An 18,161-nucleotide genomic window follows, 5' to 3' on the forward strand; every position below is an offset into this window, starting at 1 on the left:
ACTTTGATTCTCTCAAGAAAGAAATCAAAGAATACCTCAGAAAATGGAGAGATCTCCCATTCTCATAGATTGGTAAAATTAACATCATAAAAATGGCCATCCTACCAAAAGTCATCTACAGATTCAATGTAATCCCCATAAAAATTCCAACAAAATTCTTCAAAGATATGGAAAGCACTATTTTCAATTCATATGGAAAAATAAAACACCTAGAACAGTGAAAACAATACTTAAGAATGAAGTAACTTCTTAGGAATCACCACACCTAACCTCAAACTGTACTATAGAACAATAGTGATGCAAATTGCATGGTATTGGTACAGAGACAGGCAGGTTGTTCAATGGATAGATTAAAGACTGAGAAATAAACTGACATACTTATGGTCACTTGATCTTTGACAAAGAAGCCGAAAATATAAAATGGAAAAAAAGAAGCATCTTCAATAAATGGTGACGGTCTAACTAGCAGTTGGTATGCAGAAAAATGAAAATAGGTCCGAATTTTCACATTGCTCAAAGCTTAAGTTCAAGTCAATCAAAGACCTCAACATAACCAGATACGCAGTATTTAATAGAAGCAAAAGTGGGAAAGAGTCTTGGACTCATTGACACAGGGGCAAATTTCCTGAGCAAACCATCAATGTTTCAGGATCTAAGATTAACAATTGATAAATGGGACCTAATGAAACTGAAAAGCTTCTGTAATGCACGAGACACAGTCAATAGGACAAATCAGCACACTGTGAATTGGGTAAAAAAAATCTTTACTAACCATACATCTGATAGAGAGCTAATATCAAAAATATATGAAGAACTTAAGAAATAAAGCTCCAAAAAAAGGAAAACCAAAAAAGAAAACCAACAAAAAAATAACAACGAAAAACAAACACTGAATCAAAACATGGGGTATAGAGCTAAACAGAGAATTCACAACAGAAGAATCCCAATTTGCTGAGAAACCCTCTTAGAAATGTTGAAAGTCCTTAGTGACCAGAGAAATGCAAATCAAAACAACCTTGAGATTCCACCTTACATCAATCAGAATGGCTAAGATCAAAAACTCAAGTGATGACACATGTTGGCGAGGATGTAGAGAAAGAACACTCCTCTATTGCTGATGGGATTGCAAACTGGCACAACTCTAGAAATCAATTTGGAGCTTCCTCAGAAAATTGAAAATAGATCTACCTGAACTCCCAAATATACCACTCTTGGTCATACTGCCCACCATACCACAAGAACTACTATGTTCTGTCATTCCTGAAGCTGGAAACAACCTAGATGTCCCACAATAGAACAATGAATACAGAAAATGTGGTTCATTTTCACGAATACTATTCAGCTATTCAGAATGATGACATCCTGAGTTTTGCAGGCAAATGCATAGAACTAGAAAATATCATGCTGAGTGAGGTAACTCAGACCCCAAAGAACATGTGTGGTATATACTCACTAATAAGTTGATATTAGCCAAAAATGTACAGAATACATAGAATACAGTCCATAGAAGTCAAAAAGATTAACAAGCAGAAGGGCCCCAAGTGAGCATGTTTCAATTCCACTTGGGCAGGAGAATAAAACAATCCTGGGAGCCAGAGTGAAGGAGGGATGAGTTTGGGAGAGGGGAGGTGGTAGGGAAAAGGGAACGTGATCAAGTGTGAAGTTAGGGAAACAGGGGAGAAGTCATGAGGGCCAGCAGAATGAATGTAAATATTCAACCTCTGGGACTTGGAGATGGTGGAAAAATCTAGAAATTACCACAGACCTGGGAGATGAGAGACTCTCAGGACTCAAAGGTATTGACTTTAGAACAAATTCCCAACAGTAGGGAAAGGATACTCCTCATAGAGTCCACATCTAATAGAAAGACAAGGCATCCAAGTGGAGGGATATGGCAGCCTTCCCATAGTTAAAAAACTCTAAACAAATATTGTTTCTTTCTAAAAGAACTGCAGAGACAACAACTGAGAAGAGACTGATGGAAAAGTAGTCCAGGGACTAGCCCAGCTAGGGATCCATATCAAGGGGAAGGTCCAAGGCCTGATACTATTATTGATGCTATAGTATGCCTACACACAGGAGGCTAGGATGACTATTCTCCATGAGGCCCAAAGGCAGCTGACTAAAACAGATACAGATACTTACACCCAACCATTGGACTGACGTCAGGGACCTCTGTAGTTAAATTAGGGAAAAGTTGGAAGAAGCTGAGGAGGAGAGTGACTCCATAGGAAGACTAGCAGTTTCAACTAACCTAAGACTGTATCATATGATCTCCTGGACCTCGGAGACCTCTAAGATACTAAGCCACCAACCAGGCTGTGTACACTAGCTAATAGAAGGCCTGTGATATATATATACAACATAGGACTACTGGGTCTGTCCTTAGTGGGAGAAGGTGTGCCTAACCCTTGAAAGAGTTGAGGTCCCAGGCAAAGCCTGGGCCAGAGCATCTTTCTAAAGACAGTTAGGCAGAGGAATGGGAGGAGGAAATGTAAGAAGATGAACTGAGAGGGGGGCAATGACTGGACTTAAAAAAAAGTAAACCAGGAAGGGGGACAACATTTGAAATGAAAGTAAATAAAATAACTAGTAAAATTTTAAAATCAAAAGTAATAAAATTATCAGAATTGATATGAAGTTTTATAAGGCAATATTTGGATTCAGAGGATGTTTGGTGATTCTTAGAATTAAAAAAAATAGTTGTCCAGTATGATGACAGTTACATCTTGTTTTATTAGAATTTTCGTGTCAGTGACCAGATAGTAATTTCAAGTCACTGATCCAAGAGCATCAAAATTCTCCCTCAAGAATATGCCATCCCGAGAAGTTTACCTTCACTTACAAAAATGCTTTTTTTCCAAAATATTGAGTTTTTATACACTCAGATGAATGTTAAAGTTGAATTCAATTTATCTGGAAAGAATACAATATTGTAAATAGAAATCCCATGTCTCAGGAGCAGCTTCCAGTGAAACACCAGGGTGAAGGAAATGCAGATTATTGAGCACTATGACTCTATTCATGATGGCCCTTGATTTAAGGTTCCACCAAAAAATCATGACAATTCCTCTTTATACTGATTGCATGATCAAGAATGCTTATAACCCAGGCTGACCTCGAACTTGTGACCCTCTGCCTCTGCCTCCTCCTCCTCCTGCAGCACATTCTGCCATCGTGTGCCACCACAACTGGCTGAACCATCAACCAAAGGGAACACATGAAGTGATCCATGGCTCCAGGTGCATATGCAGCAGAGGATGTCATTGTCTGGCATCAATAGGTGGAGAAGCCTTTGTTCCCGTGAAGGCTTCTTTCCCCAGTGTAGGGGATTGCCAGGGTGTTGAGGTGGAAATAGGTGGGAGAAAGGGGAGCATCCTCAAAAAAACAGGGGGGAGGAGGGGAAATAGCAGAGGTGGAAAAGGGATAACATGTGAAATGTAAATACATAAAATATCAAATTAAATAAATAAAAGAAAATATAATTTAAAAAAAGAAGGCTTCTAGTAAATTTTCTTCTCCTCTACTTCATGGGTGGTCATATTTATTTGACTGCTTAACCCTTTTATTCGGAAGCTGTCCCTGTTTTGTTGTGGGTATTGTTTTTGCTTTGTTTTATTTTAACAACTTGACAAAAGTTAGAATTATCCATTGAGAAAATACCTACATAGGACTGGCCTTTATACAAGCCTTTGGAGTTCTGTCTTGTTTAACATTGAGAGATGTGGAGGGCCAAGCTCACTGCGGGCGTTGGACCCACCACTGGGTAGGTGTCCTGGGTATATATGCTGGCCAAGAAATAGTAAGCCAAAAAGCAATGTTTGCCCACAGCTTCTGCTTCAGGTTTTGCCTTCAAGTTGCTGACTCAAGTTCCAGCCCTGACTTCCCTTAGTGATGGAAATGATGCTGGGGAAATGTAGATGAATGTTCATTTAGTCCAACCTAAGTGTTGTAAAATGAAACAAACACTGTCCCTCCTGCCCCCAAATGAATATCCTTAAAATAATCAATTTAATACCGAAATTCTATTTAGTCCTACATATCTGTATGACTGATTTGCTGATTTCTTACATGATACTCATTTCTAATTATTTTCTACATAATTATCTCAATATATTTTAGGACCATATAAATAGAATGAAGTTATGGAGACCATTTATTTCTTTTGAGATTGTAACTGAAATGGCCAACATTGCATGAAGGAATATAAAGTATAGCATCTCTATATTTCACTATATTTAATGCAGATGGTAATAAAATAAATATGTTCACTTGCAGGAATGGGCAGTGTTTCAGAAAGTTTAAACTAAATGCAACAATAATGTATCTACATGGTGGTGAGAATATGAAGGAGGGAAAGTTTTGTGCTCTTCTTTTCTCTATTGTTCCTCACAAATGTCACAAATGTTTCCTTCCCCAGAATCATAGACTAAGTTTGTTTTAAGTGTCAACAATATTTTGAAAGTGACTGACTTCTTTGTGAATCTAGTCAGCAACTATTTCTGCTAGTAAAAATCAAATTTTCTTTGAACCCAGAAATTCCAAAACTGTTTCACATTTCTAGAAAATGAAATTGAATATGTAGCTTAGTATATGAGCCAGGAAGTGAGAATTATACAAGGTGTATTTCAGCATTTAACATTTAGTATCAGTGCTAGGACATAAAATATTTGCTTGTATACCAAAAATAACAATTCAAAAAGATCAAGGTTTGCTTCAAAAACATATTTTATAGCACCTAAAATCAGAAGCTTAAGTATCCAGAAATGTTTTCAAACTAAGTATATCTGTATATAGGTATGTACACATACAAAATCACACACACACACACACACTCACACACACACAGACACACACTCACACTCACACACACACACTCACACACACACACACCCCAAAGAAACAAACAAATAACCCCTGGGCTTGTAAATATAAACAGAAATAAAATGTAGATCATTTGAAGAGAGAAGATAGTATTCAATTATATTACATAAATCCATAACAATTCTAACTGCATAAATATCTTTATGTTTAGTGTTAAGTTTGGCATTGAAATTACTCTGTGCAAGCACAGATTTGATTGTATTTGTGGAAGTCTTAATAGAAATGCATGCATTTATTTAAATAAGAAGATAGTAATGTGCATATTTATGTGCTTGTATGTGTAAAACATTCTCTTTCTCTTCATAGCTTCATACATAGCTACTTGGAGAAAGAGTCCAGAGATGTGTGGAATTTCACGAAATTTGGCTATGAAAATTCGTGAAATTAGTAAAAGATGGTTGCTTTCAGATTCTAAATAGTTACATTTTTGGCTACTGGCCTTCAGTGAAAAAAATATCAGACATCAAGTATATATGAGTGATAGTAATAGTATTAATAATAGTAATTAGGATGAATTCAGTTAATATTTCATTTAGATATATCTAAAGGCAAGTTGAAATGTCTGTCCTCAATGAAAGGTCTAAACTTCAGTCAGAGGCCCTCCTTACAGCCCTCCATGACAGCTCTATGACCTGAGCTCTTGCCCTGCAGAATAAGACAGCTTCAAATAACTAGGGAAAGATGGTGGTACAAAAGGGGTTTTCAGAAGTAAAGGTTAAGGAAGTATGAGGAACTGCAGAGGTGAAGCTCACACTTGCTGTAGACTATGGGAGCAAAAAGCATTTAATCTGTCAAGGACAGAAAGCAAACCCATTACAGTACAAAGAGTTGCTACCATCAGGCTAAGAAAGCAGGAGGGAAGCGGTGTGCTATGGGCCAAGAAATAAAGAGAATACTTTCACATAGCTCAGGATCTCATTCAGAAGAAAGAAAAGGCAGAGAAAGTGGTGTGATTGGCAAGCTTGACAGTCATCCTCTGTGGAGGGAGAGCATAATGAAACTATGGAGTTAGAACCCATCTGATTTTTTTTTTCCTGCTTCATTCTTATTAAATGTAAATTCTGAGATCCACATACTTTGAAAGCAACTCTAATAACCAAGGAAGTCAAAGCAAAGGCAGAGCTGATTTGCAAGCATAATGAACAAAGAATTTCAAAGAAAGTTAAAGAATAATGTTAGTTTTCAAAAATAAATCACCTGTCAAAGTTTGATTGCAATGAAGATCAAATACAAGTCGTGTGCGGTGAAAAAAAATCAAAGCGTGAAAAGAAAATACAAAACTTGGGTTAGTTTAAAATGTATCTTGAATATGTGGAAATAAGATGCTATATAGAGAAAATAAATGTAAAAATAATGCATGTAAAATATCTTTTAAAGTAAATTCTTACTATGGTGCTTAGAGAAGATAAGAGTGAATTCTCATGAGTATTTGGTCTTGAAGTTTGATAATGCTGGCCAGATAATTACTTCTGAATGTGTGCATCCCATGGGCTATCTATGGTTATGGTGGCCAGAGGATAATAACTTTGGGATCTGTGCATTATGCAGCTGAATGGTCCAGCTAAAAGAGTCTCCACTAGGAAACAAAATTAACATAATAAATTTGAGCTTAATAATTTGTTTCATCTCTTGTTGACAACATTAAGCAAAAATCCTGCCTCAAGAGGGGCATTATAATTTTAAAATACAAAAATAAGCAAGGGTTGGCATAAATTATGTCACTGTGTTCACATTAAATTCTGACAGGATAATAGTACAACTATAACAAGCTGTGTTTGCCCTGAGAGGGATGTGCATTGTCTCTGCTAGTGTAAAAATCTGAGGTTAGAGATGTCCTGTGTTCACCTCCCTTAAAACAACCTGAGCCTGTGCAGTTGTCATGAAACATTCCCTAGAATAAATTTTAATTAAAATTAACCGAAATAGGTATAGGTATTATCAGAGGAGATTTTTCTTGTTTGTTTGTTTGTTTGTTTTGCAATATCGGTCACTTGAGAATAAAATTACAATAAAATAATAAAAGGAAAAATAATAAAATAATAAAAGAAAAAATTACTGCTGCTGTTTGGTTACTGCTCATTTGATACACTTTGAAAGGAACTTATTGTTTAGTTCTGGAGTTGTGCCATCCCGGTCATACAAGTGAGATTAAAAGAACTCCTTGATGAACAAATCCTGCTTTGCCAGTGAATTTCAGAGGCGTGAACCCTAGAGGCTGTTGTTTTGCTATTTTCTTTGCTCCTTGAAAAAATGTAGAGAAAACATCAAGAGAGTGAGTCAAGAGCAGTCCGGTGAGGCCTGCTGGAGTCCTAATGGACATGGATATATTCAGAAGGCATATGTTGCTTCTCAGACTAACACGATGCATCCCAGAAATTGGAATTTTACCCCATGAATCTCAGGCTAGGAGATGAAAATTATGGAAGAGCAATAGCAGAACCTTTTCTCCCAAAACTCTTTTCCCCACAAGAGTGATTTATCCCTTAAAGAGACAATCAGAGGTCAGCCTGGAACAAGAGCACATCTTGAATGGGTCTGCATAAATGTTCACATATGTGACCCTTTCTCCATATTTTAACCTCACTTTAGGAAGTTTAAGGTGTCATGGAGAAGTTATTGAATTTCATTGTCCATACTCAAACTGTGGTAACAAAGAATATATTTCTTTTTCCGACTGTCCTTTGTCTTTATTACCTTGCTTACTGACCACACTTGGCAGAATCTGTTTTCTTAGAAACACTGTGTAACATCAAGTTCATCATCAGCAACACTGCCAGGATTATTGTTAACAGCATATGTCAATTTTCAAGATAATGAAACCTTTCGATAGGAAAATGAATGACACTAGACAGTAAAAAAACTCCTGATAAAGAGAAGTTTCTGGCTGGGTGGAGACTTGGCATTCCAATCAAAACAGGCCATTTGCTTGCATCAGGAACCACCCCTAGACATGTGGGCTTACTTTCAGTTAAGCTAAAGAGGTAATAAATTGTCCATTATTGAGATATCATGCAGCCCCTTCCCAGGGCAGTAACTTATATCATGCAGTATAAATCTGCCTGCTTTTTGGAAGGGGGTCAGAATTATTTAGAAAAAGCAAACAAACAAAATTCTCTTTTTTTTTCTATTTTTTCTCTTAGTTTCATATCTTTAAAAACTAGAAATTTTTCTATCAAACTTTGGGCCTACTATTATTTCTCAAAGTCATTTTTTCCTGCCATAGGGCTTCTCAGTCATATAACTAATTTGTATGCCAACTGAAATAACACAGCTTTTCCCCCTTCTTTTCCCATCATCTTCCCTCAGGAGGATGCTGAGGCTTATACCTTCTCTACCTAGGAGCTTTTCTTCACGGACTAAAATTGCCCATGAGCTTTCCAGCTTTCTGGAATTCTTAAAATCATTTTTTAATGAGATGGGGTCCAAAGAAGGTTCCATTGTTCTTCCTGTGTGATTATGGCGCCTTGTCCATAGAAGAAACTATTCAGGTAGATACTTACCCAAAATGGAAATTTTAACTGGGATATGGGCATAAGAAGGACCATAGACTTGGCTGTCCCTGACGTCACATTTGGTTTTCAGCAATATCCAGACACCACACTTTAACAGCAATGAGGCCACATGAGGCTTGATCCTACTTTTAACCTCAGCCTCTCCCACTGTGATGACTTTATTCAGGAGCCTTGTCCTTAGCACCAGGAAACCTGATGAACATACTTTTGTTAAAATCAAAACAATGAATTTTATCCTCAGCCTGGTTGTAGATGGTCATTTCTGCCACAGAGAGATAGACATGAACTTTTACAAAGGCTGTGATTTTCTCACCTTTAGGAATCACTGACAAAATTATCCTATTTTCTTAGCAAAGATGACATTCATTTTTTCTTTCTCTCTCTTATCATACGGTATGCTTTTCACACGGTTGATATTTTATGACATGCTGCTCACATTTCCGTTTATATAAAGATACATAAGCAGACATGTCATGAAGATTCTCCTCAAGTATTGGTTTTCCCATTACCATTCAAAACCAGTCAAGATAAAAGCTATTTTCATGCAGAGACAGAGAAATGTGGGCACACATCATAATTTTACGTTGAACTTTAGTGTATATCACGGTGGACTTGGAAGCGTGGAGTGGGCAGAACTAACTGATATATATATATAGATAGATAGATAGATAGATAGATAGATAGATAGATAGATAGATAGATAGATATATAGATATATAGATATATGATGTATATGTATATGATGTATATGATGATGCACTTTCTGCTTGAGTGACCTGCTTCTGCCAAGTAGTCACCACATACTTATGGTTATATAATTACCCAAGTAACACACAACAAACTACAAAAAACATCTTCATGTCTTGATCATGTGAGAACAATTCTTATTTAAACTGATATTGCATCTTGTCCTAAAATGTGCCATATCGTCTCCTATATTAATGTTCAATTCAAGCTCAAGAGTACCTGTAGTCAATAATTTTTCATATTATTCAAAAGCTAAAGTTCAAATACTGTTACATGTAAAAATAAAAAGAAAGTTTTATACTTTAGTTTTAATATACAATGATACAGAATACAAATTCCCATTCAAAAAATAGGTATGTGATGGTATAATTAAAGTTGAACTGGCCACAACATGTTGTAAACCAAGCAGGGCAAATATTAAGTACCAAAGTTTTATGCCTAGTATCAAAGTCACATGAGTGTGTCAATAAGCTCCAGAGGATTGGGCCAGTCCTGTCTCAGTGGTTCCTCAACCACTAAACATAAGGAGTCTAACTTATGTTTGCTCTCCTTGGTGCAATTCTACTCATCAGATTTATCAGATATTCCACATCACAGGCATTTTATCTTACTAAGTTTCCATTGATACCCAAGTTTCAGCCTTGAGATTTTATGTATAACTTGCTCATGATTATAGAGTGGTTTGGTCATGGCACAAAATGCCTGAGCATTGAAGCTCTTTTGACAATTCTCAGTGCAACTCCTCATGATATGGCTATTGTCTTCTGTATGTGTGCAAACCACTACCATGGAACTTCTGTTTGGTGTGATTTAAAATAATTTTTAGTAAACTCATGGTCTTAGATATTTACAATTTGTAAAAGCAATTTATTTTTCATTAATAATTTATTTATTCATTTTATATATCAGTATCAGACTTCCTCTTCTCCCAGTCAACCCTCCTCACAGCTCTGAGAAGGGGAACCTCCTGCCTTGCCCCCAAGTATCACCTGTCCTTGCATATCAAGGCTACCTCTATCCTCTTTCAGTGAGGAAAGACAGGATAGCCCAGTTAGGGGAATGAAATCCACAGAGAGGTAATACACTCAGAGATAGACCCTACTTCAGTTGTTAGGGACCCACATGAAGACCAAGCTGCATGTCTGCTACATATGTGCAAGGAGCCTATGCTTGCTCTATTGTTGGTGGCTCAGTCTCTGTAAGCCCACAGGAGTTCAGGATCAGTAAAGAAAAATCCATCAATGCAAGCTAATATATAAACAAACTGAAAAAAAAATCCTACGAACATCTCATTAGTTGCTGAAAAAGCGTTTGACAAAACCAACACCCATTAATTATGAAAGTCTTAGAGCAGGGACACAAGATGCATATCTAAACACAATAAAGGCAAAACACAGCAAAACAATAGCCAACGTTAAATTAAATGGAAAAAAAAACTTTCTGTAGCTAGGACAAGTACTATATTGAATAGATATAGTGGACAACATTGCCTTATTTTAATACAATTGTATCAGGTTTCTCTCCCTTTAATTTGATGTTGGCTATTTAACTGTATTTTACCTTTATTGTATTTAGGTATGCACCTTGTATTCATGATCTATTGAAGACATTTAACATGAGGATTATTGGGGTTCTCAAACATATTATCAGCATCTAATAAGATGGTCATGTGTTTTTTTTCCCCAGTTTGCCTATATGGTGAATTATGTTGGTAGATTTTCACATATTGAACTATCTCTGCATCCCTGAGATGAAACCTACTTGATCATGGGGGATCATGGTTTTTGTATGTTTTCTTCTTCTTTTCTTGAACTTTCAAATGTATTTTTAAATTGTTAGGGTGAGAGCTTTCCAATTGCTTTATAAAGACAATGATTCAAACTTTCCTCTTAGCACTGCTTTCATGTTTCTCATAATTTTGGGAATGTACCTTCACTTTCATTAAATTCTAGAAAGTGTTTAATATATTTCTTTATTTCTTCCCTGATTCAGAGATCATTGAATAGCCAGTTTTTCAATCGCCATGAGTATGTGGGTCTTCTCTTGCTTTTGTTGTTGTTGAAGTTCAGTTTTAATCCATGGTGGTCTGATACAACACAATATGTGTTGAAGATTACTTTGTGAAAGAACATATGGTTGATTTTGAAGAAGAATCCATGAGGTTCTGAGAAGAAAGTGCATTATTTTGTTTTGTGTGAGATGTTTTATAGAAATATATTAGGTCCACTTTTACTTTATTATTTCACTGTTTAATTTCTATCTCGATGACCTGATGAGAGTGTGATGTTGAAGTCAACTACTATTCATGTGTAGGATTCAATGTGTGGTTTAAGCTTTAATAGCATTTCTGTTATGTGTGGTTGCCCTTGCATTTGGGCATAGATGTGCTGAATTGAGACATCTTTTTATTTTACCATTGATTAACAGGAGTGTCTTTCTGAAAATCCCTTGATTAATATTGACTGATTTTTCTATTTTATTAAATATTAAAAATGGTAACTCCAGCTTACTTCTTCTGTTCTTTTGTCTGTTGGAATATATTTCCCAGCCCTGTATTTTCAAATAATATGTACCCTTTTTGTTGAGGTGTATTTCCTGTATGTGGCAGAATGATGGATATTGTATTTGCATCCATTCTGTTAGCCTGTCTTTTTATTTGTAAAATGAATCCATTGATGTTGTGAAATAGTAATGACCAGTGATGGTTAATTCCTATTATTTTGATGTTCATGATGTTAATGTGTGCGCGCGTGTGTGTGTATGTGTGTGCGTATGTGTGTGTGTTTGTGTGTTTGTGTGTGTGTGTGTGTGTGTGTTTGTGTGTGTGTGTTCTGTCTTTTGGTTTTGCCTATGTGTAATTATCTATCTCATGTGTGTTTTGGGGTGGAGTCACCCTTATCATGTTGGGAGTTTTTCTTTATAGGGCTAGATTAGTAAATAGCTATTATTTCAATTTTTCTTTGTCATGGAATATTTTGTCTTCTCTGTATATGGTGATTGAATAGTTTGCTGGCTACAGTTGTCTGGGCTTGCATCTGTGATCTCTTGGAGAATGTGAGATATCTGCCCAGGCCCTTCTGGCTTTTAAAGTTTCTGTTGAGAAAGTTGATCTAGTCCTAATAGTTCTCCCTTTATAACGTTTATAAAATGTAGTTAAATATGTGGTATTAAAAATTCTTTCCTTTTTTCTGTACATTTATTATTTTAATTATGTGGCAGGAAGATTTTCTTTCTTAGTTCATTCTAGATGGTGTCTGTAAGCTTCTTGTATATTTATTGGCATATTTAATTAGTCTGGGAAATTTTTCTCTACAGTTTTGTTGAAGATTAATTTCTGGGCCTTTGAGTTGGGAGTCTTTTTCTTCTATTCCTAGTATTCTTAGTTTTGATCTTTTCAGAACATGCCAAATTTCCTGGATGTTTTGTGTTAGTAACTATTTGGATTTAGCATTTTTTTGACTGATGTATCATTTTCTTCTATGGTATTTCTAGTCCTAAGATTTTGTCTTCTGTCTCTTGTGTTCCATTATGTCTCTATTTTCTGTTCTCTTTCCTGGGTTTTCCAGTTCTAGGTTTAGTTCAGTTTAGGTTTTGTTTATTGCTTTTATTTCATTTTTCAGGTCTGGAACAGTTTTCATCATTTCTTTCATATGTTTGATTGTATTTTCCTATATTTATTTGAGGGATGTATTCTTTTCCTCTTTAAAGGCTTCTATAATCTTCAAAATAGATTTAAGGTCATTTTCTTATTATCAAGGTGTGTTAGGCTATTCAAGGCTTGCTGTTCTAGGATAGCTGGGTTTTGGTGGTGGTGCCATATTGTCCTAGCTTCTGGTGATTGTGTTCTTACACTGGCCTTTAGTCACCTTGTTGTCCCTAATGGTGGCAGGCCTGGTATTCCCTAAAAGGATCAAGTCTCTGGTATTGCAGATAGAGAAGGTAGTCCCTGATATCTGCAGTCCTTGAGATTTCAGGTAAAACTGTTTGTCCCTGTGGCAGCAGGCTGCCATGGATGAAGGCAGGGCTGATAGTCCCTGAAAACTACAAGCCTCTGTTTGTGCTGGACAGCTGCAGGCTTCCATGGATGCAGGTTGAGCTGTGTCCTGGGAAATCCGGTGCAGAGTGAGCAGGACAGAGCTCCTAGCAGTTAAGTTTGCCCAGATAATCCTGAAGGGCAGGCAAGGAACTGGTCTCACCTGTGGCCTCTATTGGCTTTAGACATCTGGAATTGTGACTAGAGGTGTGGAATACATATCTCAAGGGTGCTAAGTTTGCCAGGGAGGGACCTCCAAGCAGGGGCTTGGGTACTGAGGGTCTAATCTGGTTGGCCTGGCAACAGCAGGCCTCTGGGTATGTAGCTGAAATTGTGGCCTGAGAAAAGCTGTCCCTCAATTTGCACTTTAAAAACCAAGTTGTTTATAACCTTAAAATTTGGTAAACAAAATTTTAATCTATAACACCAGTCAAAATAAGTATATGAATATTTGCACTCTAATTTTGATATAATTAGAAGCAATTTGTTCTGATATCACAAAGCTGAGCTGGTTACAAATAACATTTTCAACACCAAAAATTTAAGAGTGAACTGCATACTTGAATTTACTTGCATAATATTGTAAATACTCCATCATGGTGATTAAATACAGCCAATTCACTGAAAACATTTAACTTTGGTGATGGATTAGTTTTTTAATATATTTTAATATATTTACATTTCTAATTTCTTTTCTCCCTTTCCTTCTTCCAGACGTTTGTATGTACCCTTCCCTGTTTTGCTTTTCTTAATTTTTTCTTTCTTTATTATTTTTTTAACTTATTTACTTCCTGCGCACTGCCCACTCCCAGTCATGCTTCCCTTCCACAATCCTTCCCTACATAACTGCTACCTTTCTCTTCTGAGAGGGTAGGGGCCTCTTTAGCATTTTCCTACCCAGGTAAATCAAGGCTCTTTGAGGCTAGGTGCATCCTCTCCCACTGAGGTCAGAGAAAGCAGCCCAGCTAGAAGACAGACGAAGGCACTCACAAACAAACAGTGGATAGAGCTTAGGGGCTCTTATGGAAGATCTGGAAGTATGATTGAGGCCATTAAGGTGATAGGAACTCCACAGGAGGCAACTAACCGGGACCCTTAGGGCTCTCAGAGACTGAATCACCAACGATGAACATACACAGGCTGGACCTAGATCCCCTGCACCTGTGCAGCAGATGTACAGCTTCGTCTTCACGTGCATCCTGAACAAGCGCAGTGGGGGCTATCCCCTCGCTGCTTTCTATCAAACGCATGCCCTCTTTACAAAGTAAGTGTTATTGCTTGCATACATAGATTAGAACATATGCATTCATGGCTAAACATTGGGCACTGGACAACCCTTGGTTCTACGTGTGGAAGAATGTCTTACCCATTCCCACATTTCTCAGATGCCTTTAGTTATTTGTTTAGAGTTGAGGACTTCTAGCTTTACTTTTTGAAACCCTAAAAATAGTCCACAATTTCAGTATAGACGATAATTATTTGCTATTTTCTGCTTTCAGAATTTCTACCATGTGATTTCAAAGCTAACTTCATTTCAGAGACAGCTGGTAGCTAACTACATGACTCGAAATTTGGTCATAGCACTTAACTACAACACAAAACAGAACAAAGGCTTCTCTTATTGCTTTTGTTGAAATTAGTAAACAATGCTTCATCATTCTAATATGCAATCGAGAAAGCTAATAATTACTTAAGAGAAAATATTTTTTCTCTTTTGTAGTTCTAGATGTTTCAAGACAGAACTAATTTTTATTTTATTATTTTTAAAAATAGTTATTATACCTTATTTATAAGTTTAAAATACTTCCTGCCCCCATTAGTGTTTCCATATTTGATTGTTTTGTTTGTTATTCCAATTTCAGCTTAACTAAAATGTTTACAAAGTAGAGAATTTGACTGCTCATGCCCACCAAATTTAATCTTTCTGTATTTTGTTAAGGAACAATGGGTATGTCATTTTCAAAAAAAGGAGGAAAGAAATAAAAAAGGAAAATTAGCTCACTAGAAATAAAGGATCCTGGGAGATATCATGAGAAGAACAAAAGACAAAGAAATCAAAGCAAGAGGGCAAAGTTTTACGTTTTAGTAATAAAATATCAAAATTTTCATACATGAATGCAACCTGTTGAGAAGGATATTAACTGCAACTATACTGAAATCAGTGTTCTTTTTTCTTTTAATCCATTTTTATTTATTGGATATATTTTTATTTACATTTTAAATGTTATCTCCTTTCCCAGTTTCCCGTCCATAAACACCCTATCCCATACCTCCTCCCCCTTCTTCTATGAGGGTGTTCCCCCACCCATCCACCCACTCCTTCCCACCTCCCTGCCCTGATATTGCCCTACTCTGGGGGGTTCCAGCCTTGGAAGGACCAAGGGCTTCTCCCATTGGTGCCCAAACAAGGCCATCCTCTGCTACATATGCAGCTGGAGCCATGGATCTGTCCACCTGTACTCTTTGGATGGTGGTTTAGTCCCTGGGAGCTCTGGTTGGTTGGTATTGTTGTTCTTATGGGACTGCAGACCCTATCAGTTCCTTCCATCCTTTCTCTAACTCCTCCAAAGGGGACCCCATTCTCAGTTCAATGGCTGGCTTTGAGCATTTGCTTATGTATTTGTCATGCTTTTGCAGAGCCTCTCAGGAGACAGCTCTATCAGACTCCTTGGACATCAGTTTGTTATGCCTATCGACTAGGCATTCGGTTTGTTTCATCTACATGCATCGCAATGACTTGTAAAATAGACCAAAGGGAACTATGTCATCAAGTGGCCTAGATGGATAAGTGCCATCAACACTTGTTCTTTTCATTGCTGTTGGGAAAGCCTCATCATCCTGTTTTATTCATTTCAATTTCCATTACACTACATTCACTTATATCAAAGTAATTTTAAAGAAATAGTATTTTTCTTAAAAATAAAGAGGGTTCTTGTATATATGAACTACATATTAGTTAATAATACCTATTTAGCAAAGTACAGTAAGATTTATATCTATTTTTTTAAAAATGTATTTTTTTGAAAGCCTGAGAAGTTCACTGCCTGTGCTCTAAGCATTCTGTATGTGTGACTGTTCCATGATCTTTGCAATGTCAAATAGTACTTTTACACTATGTATTCCTGTAGGGAAGGGACACATGAATGCTTCTTTTTAAGGCTATTAACATTAACTATGAAGGTACTAAACTCTTTCGGTCAGTTTTAAACATAATAAAACAGAAGATAAAAAAAGAGACAAAATTTTTGGAAGAGGAGTTGTTAAGAAGAACCAGGGGATCCTTGGCCATACAAAGGAATGAGAGCAGAGAATAGAGCATTGAAATGAAAAAAAAAAGCACATATGAAACTGTCAAAGAATAAAAATAAACTAATGAATGTCTAAGATAACAAAGTACAACACGGATACACTGTCAACAAGACACCAAACAGGCAAACTATGTGACAGTTTGCTTTAGCAGTCCATGGGACTTGATATCAGTAATTGTCATCTTTCTGGAACATCAGTTAAAATCAACTGTAAAGGGAGTCTCTATATGATGACAGCCACTGCATCATCTTCACTTACATGTTTTTTAATCAATGGCACTAGAAGCCTCTAGACAGAATATGTCCTTCGATGTGATCCTGCAAGAGATGTGTTAGTATCACATTCTTAGAGTTCTAACGTGTTCCTTCAGGCAAGCAGATGTTGCATATCACAAAGCCTTTACACGAAAGTAAAACAAAATCTCTAAGTTAGCAGAAGACATCTACAACAGTCATGGCTAATGTATTACTGATAATTAAAAGGGATAAATGCTCTGATGAGACTTTTATCATGAAAATAATCCAAGTGACAAGGAAATGGGTATTTCAGTAGCATGCAAAATAAGATAATCGCAATTTTTCCAAACTAGAGAGTCTGTCAATAAGGACAATAATGATCAGACTACATGAAACAGCTTGTCCAATGCTACAGCTGATTTGTACAAGTCTATGTAACATTTTCATGAAGAATAATTCTAATGTGAGTAATATTTATATTAAGTGTGTATAATGCCAACAATCTGCCAAACAATCAGGGAAATGCTGGAAATAATATTATTAAGAAAGTCAAAAGTTCTGTTAACATAATCTAGCAACTCTGTAATATTAATTCAACACCTATATTTTCATGAAAACCTTTAAAATAATTTATAGACACTCCCCAGAAAAAAAATTCTGTTAAAAAGATGCCAACTTTACATTTTTAACTTTGGCTAAAGCAAATGATTTTTTTAAAAAAATTGTTTGCTCTAATGACAGAATTCAGTGTGCATCCTCAGAAAATCAAGAACAGATTCACCTAAGCTACAGATTATCAAATTGGCAAATTTCTAATATACATCAAGAATGAATTCTGCTAATGTCTCCACTTATGAAGCTATGGTCAAGTGAATAAGTCCTTTTCCAATGCAGTCATCGGGTTTGAAATGGAAAGTCTTTTACATACTAGTGAAGAGGGAAAAGAGAGAAGTATGTTTTCATGTATACAGTGGGAATGGGGAAAAAGAGAGGGGGCATACAAAGAGACAAACAGAGAGATACAGAGAGACAGACAGACAGAGATAGAGAGAGTGAGGGAGAGAGAGAGAAAACAAGTATAATTCACAGATGATGGCTGGAGAATAAATTTTACTGTTATGAAGCTGCAAAGAATGTGTTTTCCCTTTGAGATTTTTGGAAAAGCAAACATCATTGTCTGATCTAAATGAAGCCTGGATGTCTTCAGCTTTTCTAAGCCTGGTTGTCTCCACACTATTTATCACAGTTCATTTTAAAGGGTGAGAGTGAGATGGAATTAAAGTCAAGGTTCTCTGGAAGCCTATGCCCTGTGAACAAGTGACCTACTTCACGTTGTTAGTAGTGACCTAAGTGGGGGAGATAATGAATGTTTAGTATTCTTTCAGAGCACAGAAATTGTCTAGATAAGTGGCCGCATGTCTGATGTCTTGTATTAAAAAC

Source organism: Rattus rattus, chromosome 3 (genome assembly GCF_011064425.1).
Source record: "Rattus rattus isolate New Zealand chromosome 3, Rrattus_CSIRO_v1, whole genome shotgun sequence".
Taxonomy (NCBI): domain Eukaryota; kingdom Metazoa; phylum Chordata; class Mammalia; order Rodentia; family Muridae; genus Rattus; species Rattus rattus.